We start from the raw sequence: 15827 nt of genomic DNA on the forward strand, positions 1-15827 counted from the left end.
ATCATGTAAGAGACAGGTGTCCACTAAGAAAGGCCACAGCAGGAGGAGGAAGGCTAAATAGTAGAAAACCCCTCTTTGGTTGATTGCAGGTGACCAAGACTGAAGATGGGTAAGAAGAAGATAAATACTGCTCTAGACAGACCTGAAAACTGTGAAAGGCAGAACAAGGGCAAGAACCTGACCAAAAATATTCTGCCTGTGTCAATTTACATGACGCTTTGTATAGTGTAGAAATGGGAATTAGAAAAGACAGGAGTATAAAATCACCTGCAGAAAGCGCAATCTCTATCTTGGCTTGGCGAAGCTGCTGTAACCGGTGGTTACATCCATCCAGATGGTGTCATCCATCTTAGATAGGTATGTTAAATTAAAAGGAAAACTAGGTTTTGAATCAGCAGGCCAAGAAAGCTCACAAAAAGGGACTGGAAAGACCCCCCCATCAGCATGACTGCAGCGCAGGGAAACTGCCTGGCCCGCCTTAGTTGAAAGTAAAAACTTTCATAATGCCAAGTATTCTCCACAACTGCCCAAATCCTCCTTTGCCCTGACTACTGCTCTGCCCAAAAGGCAGAAAACAGCAGCCACAAGGAAGCAACAACCCAGGGCGAGCGCCTCTGCCTGGCAGTCACATGCACACAAAGAGAAATCAGTGTTTTTTTTCTTCTTTTTTTACCTTACCTATCAACTCCACTTGCTTTGATGTGGCTTCTGGTAACACACAAGTGCGCGCACATACAATACGCTGGGAGAGAGAAGAGAGAGAGGAAAAAGAGGAGAGCGAGAGATAGCAAATAAGAGGAGGGAGAGAGACAGAAGACAGAGAGCATCTACAACCGAGGCAAGAATACTGAGCGAGGCGCTGCTATGGGACCAAGACCCATGCCAGTAGTGAGTAGTGGAAATTAATAAATAAGAAGAAATAACAAGTATTTTCAATGCGATAGGTCTCGCATTTTCGAGAGTTAGAGCTATTGGCATTGTAAATGTCAATGCCTTTTATTTGTGTGTTTTGGTTTGGAGTGTAGGGGATGTATGTGGTGTGGAGTGAAAATTTGTGGTTTGTATTTTAATTGATACTTGTGGAATTGTGCAGTGTGGAATTCTGTGTTAGAGTGTATTTGTGTAGCGGAATTATGTGGCATGGTGAATATATGTGTGAGAGTCGCACAGAATAGATAGAAAGCAAGGTAGAGAGGGATAGACAGTTTATCTAGGAACTGGTGCAAGCTTCCATCACACAGAAGGTGCAGTACAGGCAGCAGCAGCGCAAGCGTCCCTCAAGCACAGAATATACAGCACAGCAGTAGTGCAAGTTTCCCTCTCAGAGAATGTACAATGCAAGTTTCCCTTACACAAGGAACAGATACAGTACAAGCAGCAGTGCAAGCTTCCCTCACATACAGCAGATACAGCACAGCAGCAGCGTAAGCTTCACTCACAGAGAAGGTATAATGCAAGCTTCCCTCACACAGAAGGTACAATGCAAGCTTCCCTTACAGAGAAGGTACAATGCAAGCTTCCCTCACACAGAAAGCAAAATGGAAGCTTTCCTCAAAGAGAAGGTACAATGCTTATGGGAGAGCTGTTGGCAATGTGTTTTAGCCACATTGTACGCCGGTGTGGCTGCTGTTCAGCATGGCTAAAGGTTAGTGGCGTGGAGTGGAGTTTTGTAGAGTGGAGTGGCGTACAGTGGCATAGAAGGTTGTGTTTTGGGATTGGGATTTGGATTTGGATTTGGTATTGGGAATGGGATTTAGTGTACAAGCTAGAAAGAAATTGTAAAACAAAATAGTTCGTCATGTGTTAAGAGCTGTGATGAAGAGCTGGTACTGCACCTTCAGACAATTTGAGCGATGAGAAAAATAGTGGTGGGTTAATACCTAAAGCATGAATGGTCGAGTTGCCCCCCCATGTAGCTGCTATGAGGCATGCACTTTTGCATACTACATAGCTCTACTTTCTGCGAGAGCTGGCTTTCACTACTTCAGTCTCAAATAGAAGTTTCCACAGAAATGAAATGAATGAAATCTAAAGCCTGCAGTGTTGATCAAGAGGGGGTACCTTGCAGTCTAAATCAAAGAGGGTTGGGAAATATGTAGTTGGAGTTCAATATTTATGCTGGCATCTTTGTGGATATTGGCTGAAGTTGTTGGTGTACTTTAGTCTGTACTGCCAGTTAGGGCCCCTGTGGCACAGGTGGGTCCTCACCTTTTAAGTGAGCCCCCATTCAGCCCAAGGCCAATGAATGTTGTGAGCTATGGGAGACTAGAGGGGCCCCACATCACATTCTACATCGGCCCTATAATTTTGCATTACGTCACTGCTGCCAACTGAGTAAAGGCACAACACTGAATTCAAGTATTGTGACAACATATTTTTGTTTCATTCTGGAAAGGAGATATCTTTAAAACCATACTTTTCTGGGAAACCTCAACATATGTAAAATCTTTGCAGGGCCCCTGTTGGATCGCCCATTGTGCACGTTAAGTCACAATATCAAGCTCCACTATCACACCTTGAATGCTAGACACCCAGGATCACATATGTGTTACTAGCCCATGGAACAAAACAACTGTTCACAGTGTTTGGTGCAGCTGTACTCTTCCGTTGAATTCACACAAAAAAAAATTTAAATCCACCATGTGGTTCGCACCACGTTCGCATATATCTGAAATACTTCAGATTTTGGCAATATCAACACGCATCTCTGAAAAAAATATTTTCTAAATTGTCATGATTCACAGTGATTTGTACATAAACTGGAAACTTCGTACTTGTATAGCGCACTACTCACCCGTTAGGGTCTCAAGGCGCTGTACGCATACCGCTGTGGAACCCCTCCTGGCTTTTTCCTGTGAGGTGCCCACTCCTGGGCAACCTCCAAGGTGAAGCCAGGCATCCCAGCGCTGTTGGGGCCGTTGTGGAGATTAAGCAAGCTATTGCCCAGAGTTACAGAGTGGGACCCATGAATTAGATTAGGCACCAATGCGAGAATTATCAGGTCAGAGGAAATTGAGCCCAAGACCCGCCGATGCGGGAATTGAACGCTGGTCCCGGGCCAGATTTCTGCATCAGGGTCTGCCGCTCTAACCATTGAGCCACACTTCTCCATAACTGATGCCAGCACTGACCACTCCTCGTTTGAAAGATACCTTTCATAGCGACTCCCAGCAGGTCACTCTTATGCTTGCCTATTTCAAAAAGAACACAAAACAGATGTACAGCCAAGATTACAATTTGGCCGCCTGTTTCTAATGCACCGGTGGATCACCGTTCTGGTTACTGAGCACGGTAAAACAAGGGTCCAACTGAGAGCAAAATATACCTGAAAAAGTGCACATAACTGTGAGCTGAGATCTGCCAAGCAGCGTTCCTCTCGTGCCATGTCTGAGTTACGACTTCGAAGATAAACTCCTGCTCGATTACATCTGTTATGGACATTGTCTGATATGTGCAGGTTGAAGCAGGAGAGTAACAAGGGGTACTACGAAAGCGAATTCTGATGTTACCAATAAGCAGGCACAGAGAGCTGAACACGCAACAAAGTACAGCTCACTGAGTTCGCTTCTGACCGCTTGGTGTGCTCTGGTGTTCGCAGGTTCTAATCTTAATGGCACCTTTCATCCGAGCCAATGAATGAGTGTCGGTTTTGTAATCAGAATCACGGTGTCGAAAGATACCTGCTTCACATTATTTATAGAGCCACGAAGACAACGTCAAGTGCTGTACAGAAATTTATCTTAGAAATATACACTGAAAGGTGAAGCGATGTGCTGCTTTCGTTCTTTTAAAAGACGTACACAAGTTGAACAGTGCAAGTGCATTGAGACACGGCCATGTAATGAGTAAAGGGTGCAGAGAACATGTATGGACTGAAGATTATTCTTATATAGAGCTATTTTGAAACATGATTACATGAAGTGGATTGGGGAGGGGTTGGCACTGTCTTGCGGGTAGAAGAATCCAGCTCACAGGCACCCTCAAGGAAAAAGTGGTCTTTGTATGAACAGCAAATGCTACGAAGTAACATTTCCATTCCTGTTTTTCTCAAATTTAGCCGCAGGGAGACGAGGACAAGTGGGGAGGGGGAATCAATGCAACAAAAAAAAAAAACAAGATAGAAGAAAAACAAATGCAATAGTCTGTGCACATTATGTACCTTAATGGAAATCCAAACTGGACCCAAAAAAAAACCACAAAACGAGGTAACTGATCACCTTTTGTTATAAAACGCAAATGGGTCAAAACAAACCCGGAGATTTACAGCCCTGATTTTTTAAGATTGAACTGCACAGCGACGAGGACAAGAGGGATGAGGTGGGATGAATGCAAAACAAAGTCAGGGACCGCGCCTAAGCGGATCACGCACCCACAAAACTAGAGGAAGTAAAAGTGGGTCAGAGGTGGGGGCATGGTGGTGGTGTGAAGTTTCTGTCACCTGCAACCCAAGCTGTCATATTTTTGAAAGGGTATTTTAAAAACGCTCGTGCCATTGATCAACAAATTCACTGATCAATAAAATCAGCACCGACTCCAGAAGCACACGACACGCTACCTCCTCCCCAAAAATAAATAAATGAAAAATGAAGCGCAGCGCCCATGTAGCAGGCATGTTATGTTGCGCCCATGTGGCATTTGGCGCGCAGGGGTGTTCCGCACTCTGCGCGGCATACTCTATAACAATATTACGACCCCCGTCATGATGGGGGAAGTTGTCCACTCCTGACGTAGGGAGCAAAGGAAATAAATGAGCCTGCGGTTGAGCGCCAAGGGCCATTACACCCAACGAGTGCTGTGGTGTGTTTCATTTACCAGAGAAAATAATATAGGCCATTACTCTAGTTACCGTCTTTGCACTTTACAACAAAACTGGCAAGGAGGTACGAAAACCAACCTCACACCGCTGCTGAGTCTGCACCCCGGAGTTGTGTTCGATGGGCAAGACACGCGGCACAGCTGTTTGCTGTGGGGGATCAAACAAAACAAAGCGTTTTGGTGGTCGCAGTAGGCTGCTCATGGAAAGGAAACCTTGGCAAGGGCCCCGCCCGTGTTTCCTTCTCTTTTTGTTTTTCTTCCACTACGCAGCGCGAGGAGCGCATGAATGACGAAAGACTGCTAACAAGGACATTACAGCAGGGTGAGTCAGCATTCAGCACTCCCTCCACCAACACGTGTGTTTGAAGTGGCAGAAAAGCCCCACAGAACAGTCAGACAGTACAGTGGGGAGGACAATTCCCATGAGATCTAGGGGCAAATTAAGGTCAGAAAAACCACAAAATAAAAAAATTCTGAAGCACGTGTTTTTTTTTGTCATTAAAGACCTACCACAAAGACAAATAAACCAGATACTTATGTGGTAGTCAGCCGTTTTGAGGGGTCGTCCCCCATCTGGAAGGTTGTGTTTGGTGGTGATTCTTCAGTTTTGCGTGATTACTCAATCGCTGGTACTGGCTCTAAGGCAATATGGCCCCCTTCCCAGTGTTGGAACCTTTCATAGTAGAAGAGCCCCGGTCCGCCCATGTGGCCAAATGGAAATCATGGGTGGAGCGTTTGGAGAATTATTTCGATGCCATGGCAGTGGACCCCGACAGAAAATGACCCATGCTTCTACATTTTGGTGGGCCTGCAATTCATAAAGTCAGCAAGTCAGTGGTTGAGGAGGGCCCTCCCTTCTCGTACCAGACGTTGAAACATGCAATCATAGCGTATTTTGAACCATTAGCGAATCCTGACTATGAACGGTTCCTCCTCGGGCAGGCAAGACAACTCCCGGAAGAGTCGGTTGACGCATTTTATGACAGACTGAGGGATTTAGCCAGCACATGCACACTACCAGACCCATGAGATGAGATTCACGCGCAGTTTATTCAAGGGTGTCACTCCATCACACTGAGGGAACACATTTTGCAAGTCCCTGGCATGTCAATGGCTGACATATTGACAATGGGGCGGTCTAAGGAATTGACCCGTGTGCGGGCAGCACACATGGAATCTGCACTTGGAAAAACAATCAAAGCAGAGCCAATCAATGCAATTACCGCAGGAGTAACCATCAAAAAGAAAGACAGAAACAAGGTTGCAAATACCAGTCGTACCTGTTACATGTGCGGTGGGGCGTATCCGCACCAAGGTAAGTGCCAGAAAAAAGTGCACTAACTGCCAACGTCTAAACCATTTTGCAAAAGTTTGCCGTTCAACAACCAGGCAAAAGTCCGAGGGACCAAAGACGGTGCATGCGGCAAAAACAATCCACCTCCAAGAAGATGCACCAGGTATGGATGATGATGAACCCGAGGGGACTGTATTTATCATTTACACCACCCAACCAGGCAACCCATCGAAGAAAAGAATTCCAAAGTGCAGAGTGAAGGTGGCTGGTCATCAGGTAGTGGCTCTCATTGACACAGGAGCTTCAATAAACATTATGGCTCAATCCGCATTCCAACAGCTACCGATTCGCCCTCTTTTGCGCCCAACCACTGTACAAGTATTTGTTTTTGGGTCGACAACACCAATTCCACTAGCGGGGGTGATCACAACAGAAATCCCGCATGAAGCAATCACTACCCATGCCAAATTATATGTTGCCAAGGTGGGCACAGGAATGCTGTTAAGCTGTCGTACCGCCGTAGAACTTCAACTGGTTGCCTTCGCTTTCAGCATACACCTGAGGGCTCTGGAGACACTGGAAGAAGAATACGCAGATTTGTTCAAGGGCATAAGTTGTTTGAAGGAACGTTTGGTGAAACTACACGTTGAAAAGTCCATCGAACCAGTGGCATTGAAACACATAGACGCATAGCGTTCCACTTACGTCCTCAAGTAGAAGCGGAACTAAAAAAGCTAGAAGGGGCAGACATCATTGAGCGGGTGGAAGGACAAACCCCCTGGGTTTCACCCATTGAGGTCACTCGCAAGCCAAAAAACCCAGGGAGGTGCGAATTTGCATTGATATGCGCCTACCCAACGTGGCTATTCGGAGGGAACGCCATCTCATGGCCACGGTGGATGACATTGTAGCAGAGGTTAGCGGATCACAGTGGTTTTCCAAAATGGATCTTCGTGCTGGATATCACCAACTGATGTTGGCGCCTGCGTCTAGAGGGATAACAACTTTCTCTACACACGTGGGGCTCAGACAATATAAATGCCTGAGTTTTGGCATTGCTAGTGCGGCTGGAGTATTTCAGGACACGATTCGAGGAGTACTGGCTGGGCTGGAGGGTGTTATTAATGTGAGCGATGATATTTTGGTGCATGCCGCAACAGTAGAAGTTCACCTCACAAGACTCTGTGCCACTTTCCAAAGACTGCACCAAAGTGGGCTGACCCTGCACAGGGAGAAATGTGAGTTTCTCAAACCAGACATTGCATTCTTTGGGTACCATTTCTCAGAAAAAGGGGTGCGGCCTGACCCAGAGAAAGTGGCGGACATTCAATCAGCATCCACTCCCATGTCAGTCACTGGTGCTCGCAGTTTTTTAGGGATGGTCACCTACTGCGGCAGGTTAATTCCAAACCTAGCATCACTCACGGCTCCCCTCAGGGAGCCACACCACGTGGGAATGGAACCCAACTCATGAGGCTGTGTTTCAGGCGACAAAACAAGCATTGTCAGCTGACACCACGTTGGTATACTTTGACCCATCCAAAGACACCAAAATATCAGTAGATGCCAGTCCAGTGGGACTGGGAGCTGTTCTATCTCAAAAAGGTGATGACGGGGAATGGGCACCAGTGGCGTATGCTAGCAGGGCGTTAACCGCTACGGAGCAGCGTTATTCGCACATAGAAAAGGAAGCACTAGTTGTGCATTGGAGCTGCCGCCATTTTCATTTGTACATATATGGCCATTCGTTTACAGTGCACACCGACCATAAGCCACTCATACCTCTGTTTAACAAATCTGTATCCCAAGCACAACCCCGGATAGCGAAGTGGATTCTTCCAATTGCAGGAGTATCAGTTATCTGTGGTATAGCGACCTGGTGCACAAAATCCAGGTGATTACCTGACAAGGCATGCCAGACCATCCACGGCCCAGGAGAAAGAGGTGTTGGAGGACGTTGAAGAGTACATGAGACTAGTGGTGGAGCGGTCAAGACCACTGCCCATGTCTATCAAAGACATTCAAGAAGCTACACAAGCGGATGCCGCTCTACAGCTAGTGATGTCCTGCGCGCGAGATGGGAGATGGCATCTGATAAAGCACAATTTATCTCACCGGACAGCATAGGCCAGAGCCACGTTATCATCATTGTACTGTGTCAGACAGGAGCTGACAGTGTCGCCAGAAGAATGCCTATTGTGGGGCAGTCGCTTGGTCATCCCTGAGACAGAGGACCATGGACCTGGGTTATGCTGCTCACCAGGGCGGGGTCAAAACAAAAGCAAGATTGAGGAGTAAGGTATGGTTCCCCGGGCTGGATGCCAAGGTTGAAAAAACCATACAACAATGTTCCATGTGCCAAACGCTTGGCCCAGCTTACCCTCCGGCGCCCATTCTCACGGAGCCCATTCCGTCAACTCCCTAGCATAGGACCAGCGCAGATTTAGGCAGTTTCCCTGACGGTTGCCACATGTTGGTGGTCATAGATGATTTTTCAAAATACCCAGAGCTGGAAGTATTGGACTCCACCACCACTGAACTAATTGATCCCTGCCTAGAGAAGATTATGGCTACCCATGGGACCATGCAGGAACTGAGAACAGACAATGGTCCCCTATTTACTAGTCATGAGTTTGCATCCTACTTGGCTCTCCCACGCCATATGTCATTGGAAAATCACTCGTAGGTGGCCTCAAGCCAATGGGGAAGCCGAACGTTTTTGATGAGAACTTTGAATAAGGTTTTGTGAATTGCAGTGGTACAAGGCAAGAACTTGGAATGTGCCCTATTTGAATTCTTACAGGAGTACAGGTTAACTCCTCATGTCACAACTGGGGTGGCTCCCAGTGTGGTATGCATGGGAAGGGGAGTCGGAGACACCATTCCCCACGTAAATACTCCTAACTGGATCAATGACCACATTGCACCGGGCTACAGTCTCGCCAGGTGCAAAATTATAGAATGTCTCAGAAGAGGCCAGCCCGTTTCCGTGATCTACGAGTGGGAAAGTTGGTCTTGGTAAAGAATCAACACCCCGGGGATAAGTTTAAGCTCCCTTTTGAGGCTGTTCCGTGGACAGTTGTCAAGGTAAAAGGCACTTTGGTCACCGTCAAAAAAGATCATGAGTTGCTGACGAGGAATGTGTCCTTTTTCAAGCGATACTATCCATCAGCACGGGAGCTCATATCTTCTGAGGGACCCGTGTTGTCAGGAAGAGATGACGAAAATGGTGAGAGAGTTTTCTGAATCTGGAGAGTTACCTGTTGACTCAGAGGTGGTTCCTAGTGGGTCACAGATATCATTGAGGACACCTTTTAGAGTTGATGGAGTGAATCAGGATGAAGTGGTGACCCCTAGTCTCCCCACAAACAACCCAGTCACGGATTCTGTACCCAGGAGAGGCACCAACCGATATAACCTCCGTCCTTAGCCTGCTGCCAATTTGAAACTGAAGGACTACGTAAGTAAATAGATCTGCACAGTTTGTTCGCACTAATAGTCCGTATTTTGTTTTCTTTTGTTTTGATTTTTTATTCAGCCATGTTTTCATGGTAGAGGGAGTTGACGTACATGTTTGTGACATGTTACGCATATATGTGCTAAATTGTGTGGTTAATGTTATTTAAGGTTAAGGAGGAATGTTATTTTGCGCCCAGGTGGCATTTGGCATGCAGGGGTGTTCCGCACTCTGCACGGCATACTCTAACAATATCATGACCCCCATTGTGACGGGGGAAGTGGTCTGCTCCTGACGTGAGGGGAGAAGGAAATAAATGAGCCTGCGGTTGGGCGCCAGGGGCCATTACACCCAAGGAGTGCCTGTGGTGTGTTTTATTTACCAGAGAAAATAATATAGGCCATTACTCTAGTTACCGTCTTTGCACTTTACAACACAGGCGTTGTCCTGATAAAACAAAAGCCACGTATGTTGCTCAATGAAAAAATAAATAAATGAAACATCAAGCACGGCGACTGTGTAGCCGGGCGCCCTGCTGATGAAGCCAAAGCCTACTGGGCTAGAAAAGCATGTCATTAGAAAATCTTTCTTTACACATGCAGCTGGACCTAGATAATTAAAAAATAGTGAGTCAAAAGTAACAAAAAAGAGCAGAAGTGAATGCCTAAATGTAAAAGGGGCAGTCTTCATCGGAGGGATCCAAGCACCCAAAGGAGGGACAAACACAACCAATGCACCACTAAAAATCCAGCATTTCTTAAGGGCACATAAAAGAACAAATGACAATGAGCAGGTGGAAGTGAGTGGAGCTGAACTTCACAAACCATCTACAACAGGTTGCTAAGCAAAGGTGCAAGCGCTGTCTAGGCTCAACCTAAAAAGCACTGATTGCTGTGGAATAAACTGGGGGCAGTATATACAAAAGTTTCCATGCTTGTGTGTAAGCGTGTGTTGCATGTGCAAATGTGTCTTGCTGTCTGCCACCATACTTCTCAGCAGTTGTTGCAGCTATGGCTCCAGAAATGAGATGTTCGGCCACCCATGGCAACTGTTGCCCTCCGAACCCCCTACAAACTAGGTGTCCAACTCTGGCTTGAAAAGGCCCACCCTGAACTAATGCTGGTTATTACAGGGATGATAGAGCAACTCTTGGCATAACTCTGATACTTGCATGAGTGTGGTAGTTCCTGGCATATTGTGGGTAACAATTACATGCTGGTGATTCAGGCAGAATAGTTCACGTCAGCACATTTTAGCCTAGGCCAAACAGTGGTAATTATTATATATACTGTGGACATTCATTGCGTAATGATGCCCACTCCTAGCAAACTGCTGGCCTTTGCTTAATGTTGATAAGGAAAAAGAGACTTACCTGTACCAATGACTTTGCAGTGTGTGTAATGTTAGAGAGCTGCATGTTTTGCACACTCCTGCCATCTAGTGTTGGGCTCTAAACATTACAACTTGTTTTTTCCTTCAAAGACGTTCTTCCGATTACGAGGGGACTTGTAATACCTTTCCTGAAACTCACAATGGACCAGGGCATAGATACCACCTTCGATTGTGTTCTTCCAGCCGTGGCCACGCCCACCCCCCACCTTTTGCTCCTCATGAAGAGTGCCTGTCAGGCTGAGCAAAGGTCAGCCTGACAGACACTCTTCATGTTCAGCTCAGGCAGCCAGGAGCAAGACATGCGCGATTTGTGCAGACTCCTGGCTGCTTAAGCTGAACTTTGCTGGCCTGAAGAGGTCACAACTCCTATGGGCGGCTCAGCAAAGGTGACGAGAGGAAGCGTCACCCATTGTCTTCGACCTGGCCGCTTCAGGTTTAAGGCCTGAAGCGCTCAGGGTGAGTGTCAATCAGTGACACCTTGTCACAGAGTGGGATGGGGTCAGAAGTCTCACTGACCCCATCCCACTCTGTGACGAAGTTGGGACTGCTACCTTCCCTCAGGGAAGGCAGCAGTCCCAACCCTCCTGGGACCTCCGAGCTGAAGGTAAGTGTGTGTCTGTGTTTTTTTAAATGAATGTTTGGCGCATGCGTGTATGTTTGAATGTTCATGAGTGTTGTGAATGGATGTGCGTGCATGTGTGAATGAATGAGTGTGAGTGTGCTTCCCGCCCGTCCCCCTCTCGCCTAAAATTGCCGGCCACCACTGTGTTCTTCCCTTACTTTTAAGAGTGAAGCTACGAAGCAGTATAATACCTGTGAACTGTATGTAGTAATGTACAAATTGCATATAAAATTATACAGTGTCACATGTGTTAGGCGAACTCGCATCTGGGGAGGCAGATAAAGCACAACTTGCTCATGCAAGTTTCCTAGATTCCCTCCAGACCTGCATGCACTCATGTGAGGTGAAATACCGAAATTCTAAAATCTCGATGTCAAACCGCTAAGCTGATGGTCACTTGGGGTTGTGCATCTCCAGATGCTTTTTACCACTGGACAGACAATCCTGAAGGGAGTGCATACATAACCTTGCATTTGGTACCACGGAAATACATGAGGCCATCACTCCTAGGATTTTCATTATCATTCTCACTGTTAGAGGATGCAATATCAGGTAAAGAGAACACTCTCTATGGAAAAGGTAAGCTTTGCCATTCACTACGCTTAGTGTGACTCCTGTTTGCTCTGGGTACAGCTGTGTTTTTCCTGAGTGAATGTGAATCCTAATTGAGGAAAAGCAATATTTTCTGAAATATAAGCAAGGCATTGTGTTTGGCTGCGTACCTTAATCAACCCATCATCTAAACATGAAAGACGTGCACGCCTGCACCATAGATGTGCAGCCACAATAGCCAGACATTTGGTGAACACTCAAGTAGCTGTTGTGACTTCAAAGTGTAGTATTTTGAATTAGTAATAAACTCCACTTATGACAAACCTCAAGTACTGGCAGTGAGCCACATAAATGGAAACATGGGAGAAGGCATCCTTGAGATAGGTAGCTGCCATATATTCTACTTTTTAAAGATGAAGGATGACACCCTGGAGGGTGGCCATCTTGAAATGATTGGACATGATGTGGCGCATGAGCGCTCTGGGATATGATGGGTGCAAAGGCTTGTTTTTCTTTGGAATAAGAACATGTAGCAAGTACCTTCCCCTTGCTGTTTTGATGGGGCAATCTTTATGTCTCCTTCTGGGGAACTGATTGCCCTCCTCCAGCAAAAGCACACAATGATCTGGAAAAATGCTATATGAGTGTTGTGGTATATTAGGTGGGGCAGTGTGGTATTCTAGACAATAACCTTGGGTGATGATGGAATGTACCCACTTGTCTGAGGTTAAACCCTGCCACAGTGGCATGTACTTCCTTATGATTCTGTCAACAGGTGTTTGATGACTGGGGGGGATGAACAGCTGGCCAATGCAGGGTGCTAGCATGCCTCTATTTCCACAGAAGTCTCCTCCGTGATACTGCCACTGCTTAGACCACTGACTTTCTTGAAAAGACTGCTGGTACTTGGTTAGAGGGACAGGGTAACCTGCTTTTGAGACCGTCCTTGTATGTTGCCTGCCAAAAAACAGGTACACCCTGCTGGTGCTGCAGCACTCATAGCCTTCACTTTGATTGCATCTGCTTTTATTTTCTTCAGCATCCCATCAACCTGGCAACTGAAGAGATGCTTACAGTCAACAGCCAACCCAGTGAGGTGTTGATGAACCTCTAATTAATAGCCGGAAACTCTAAACCAAGTATGGTGTCAGAGAAGAGTGCTAGTAATGACTTGCTTAAAGCTTTATATGGAGCATCCAGACACAAAAAATGTTCCAAGTTTAGATGACTTCTTCTTTCAGAACAAACTCTGTTCCTATAAGTGTCAGAGAAATATTTAAGCAGCTATATTTGCGATACACAATTATGTGGCAACGCCCAAGGCAAACTTTTTCACTGTTGCATTGATCTTCTTACTCTTCTTGTCTAGAGGCAGCATACCTACTGTTCCCTGCAGGAGAGTTCTTTTGAGTGCAGCATTCTCCTACCATGGAGTCCAATAGAACATGCCCACGACCAAGGATAGGGTCTTGTGGGGGATGTTTATATTTTTTTTGTCACCAGGGAGGTAACCACCTTAATCATGAAGGGGTTTGGTGGTGTTGTGTAGCCATTTTAGCTATAGCTCCATGCACGTTATCTTAACACACTAGGCCAAGCCGATATGCACTCTAACCTAGATATATTTTATTCAGCTTTATTTTATTATTGTTACAATAGCCACTTTTACGATCTTGTTTTATTTTCTGTTTATCTAACTGTTTTTGCCTAGGCCAGAACTCTGTTCTCAAACAAGACATTCGTGCTCACTCTGTGCTTCTTCCAAGGCTACAGCACAGTACATTGCCGGTGAACGTGGTAGAAGTTCAGTCTCCAACATTCTTAGAAAATACACATCCTTACGTAGGGACATTTTCTCAGAACATCAGCTGTTTTATTATAAAAACACTTCCATGTCCCTTACACGTTAGAGGGAGATTCCAGCCAGAGAACCACAACTGTATGCTGATTACCAAATGCTTCGCTACAGATGCTTATGCAGACTTTAGGCCTTTGCTCAGGTATGGGGGATGATGTCTTCCCAAGGGAACCTGAAGGGCAGAATTAGAGCTTAACATGCTGTGCTCTATTATAGCCTAGGTAGGAGTTAGTCTATTGACTATAGCGACAATATTATAGCCTTATTTCTATGCTTCACTCTACATGTCACAATTTTACTACTGTTATGCTGTGTCGTCCTGGTTATTGCAGCTCACGCTTTGCTATCTAAGATGCAGCCATTTTATTAAAATCATTATTAAAACAAATACTGCCTCTGTTTGTCATTTATATACGAGACTAAGGTAACTGAGAGAAACAGATAAGACCTGAGTGACCACGACTTCCCTGAGAAACCAATTATGTCATGCGCTCGGCTGCCCAGTCATCCCTGCCCTTGGGTGGAGATGAGGCACTGCTAGTTGGCCGGAGCAAAACCCGGATTGGAGCAACAGGCATCACCTGCAGTGGGTCAGAATCAGTCTCCCACGCTGCGGGCGATTCTGCCGCTCATAATCCAGTAGTCTCATTAGAATAATGAGAGCCTATGCGACAGCGGGACATTATGGCATCAATATTAGAATGGGAAGGAACAGAGTACAGCACTCAGGTTCGGGCAGGGTTACTATAAAAACATCAGGGCAGCTATCAAAACATTCTCCTTTTCTAAATACACTGGGACTTTATGATATGCCTCTGTTTTAGAGAAGCATGGTATGCAGTGGTATCATCAGGGGACAACGCTTTCACAATGCAAGGTTCTATGGATGTCATCCCAAGCATCCATTCTACAATTGTGCCAAGTGTCAATGGACTACGGATGCTGATAAGAAGGCAGTGGGTCAGAAAACGCTTCTTCTTTCTTCATCAAACTCTGAATTGGAATCATGTGGTGACACCTGTACTGGGGAGACAAAACTTAACCAGCTTTCTTTTCCTTGGGTATAGGAAAAGTCCTTAATTTCTCAGAAATGGCCTCCTCAAATGAGTTTTTTCATGTTTGGAATTTAAGCTGAGGAAGAAGGTCATGCAAGTATATGACCAGTGTCACAGTTGATGTATGTTGTGCGCTGCCTGCGTTCTGGCTGTTCACCATCTTTCTGAGGAGTTGGTGTAATGGGCATCAAAGGCGTGCTCAACTTCGGTGACAGTTTTGGTGTTGGAGAGATGTCAGCAGCCTCTCATAACCAGGCTAGTAACCTAAAGTCTGGTCTTAGTTCTGGGTACAGGTTACATAGAGGGTCATGGAGAATCTAGACTAGAGCAAGAGTGGTGAGTAGGGGCATACTGTGGACGCTGCCCTTGGATGGCTTTCAAACTACTGGATGGGCCTCCCTTGTTGCTGGTGTCAACTCCTTCAACTTCCTAAGCTCTAGTGGCGAATGGTGACAAGGCAGTATCTGTACTGCATCGTAAAGTAATAGGTCAACCTCCAATCATGTTAGTATCAAACAGTTTTCCTTTGCCAAAAAATGTTTGATGCTAAGCATCCGCTTTCGTTGTGATTCCAGAGTAGAAAAAGATTCAGGACCTGATGCTGGTATAACCCCAGGAACTTGTTGCTGCATAAAGAGCAGAATTTAAAATGTGGACTTCTTATTCCTTCCTGCCTAGTATGTCATTCTTAGATGTTCTGAGACAGGCTTCTAATGATTTGGTCCCAAAGTGGTCAAATGCTGCAAGATGAGTTTGAAGTTTTCACCAAATGAGACCAGGTC

General features: G+C 45.8%; 1 protein-coding gene across 3 annotated transcripts in view; it reads right to left on the reverse strand.

Annotated features, from left to right (window-relative positions):
* The window catches only part of INPP5F (inositol polyphosphate-5-phosphatase F), an 855919-nt gene that overhangs the window by 161611 nt on the left and 678481 nt on the right, over positions 1-15827 (reverse strand). The window contains exon 1 of one of the 3 annotated variants that reach the window (XM_069239235.1): positions 4895-5007. The exons of the other annotated variants lie outside the window; for them this stretch is intronic. The gene's annotated coding sequence lies outside the window, so the exon portion shown is untranslated. Of the gene's footprint in view, positions 1-4894; positions 5008-15827 lie in introns of those variants that run through there. 3 annotated transcript variants of the gene reach the window in all.

Source organism: Pleurodeles waltl, chromosome 6 (assembly GCF_031143425.1).
Source record: "Pleurodeles waltl isolate 20211129_DDA chromosome 6, aPleWal1.hap1.20221129, whole genome shotgun sequence".
NCBI lineage: Eukaryota > Metazoa > Chordata > Amphibia > Caudata > Salamandridae > Pleurodeles > Pleurodeles waltl.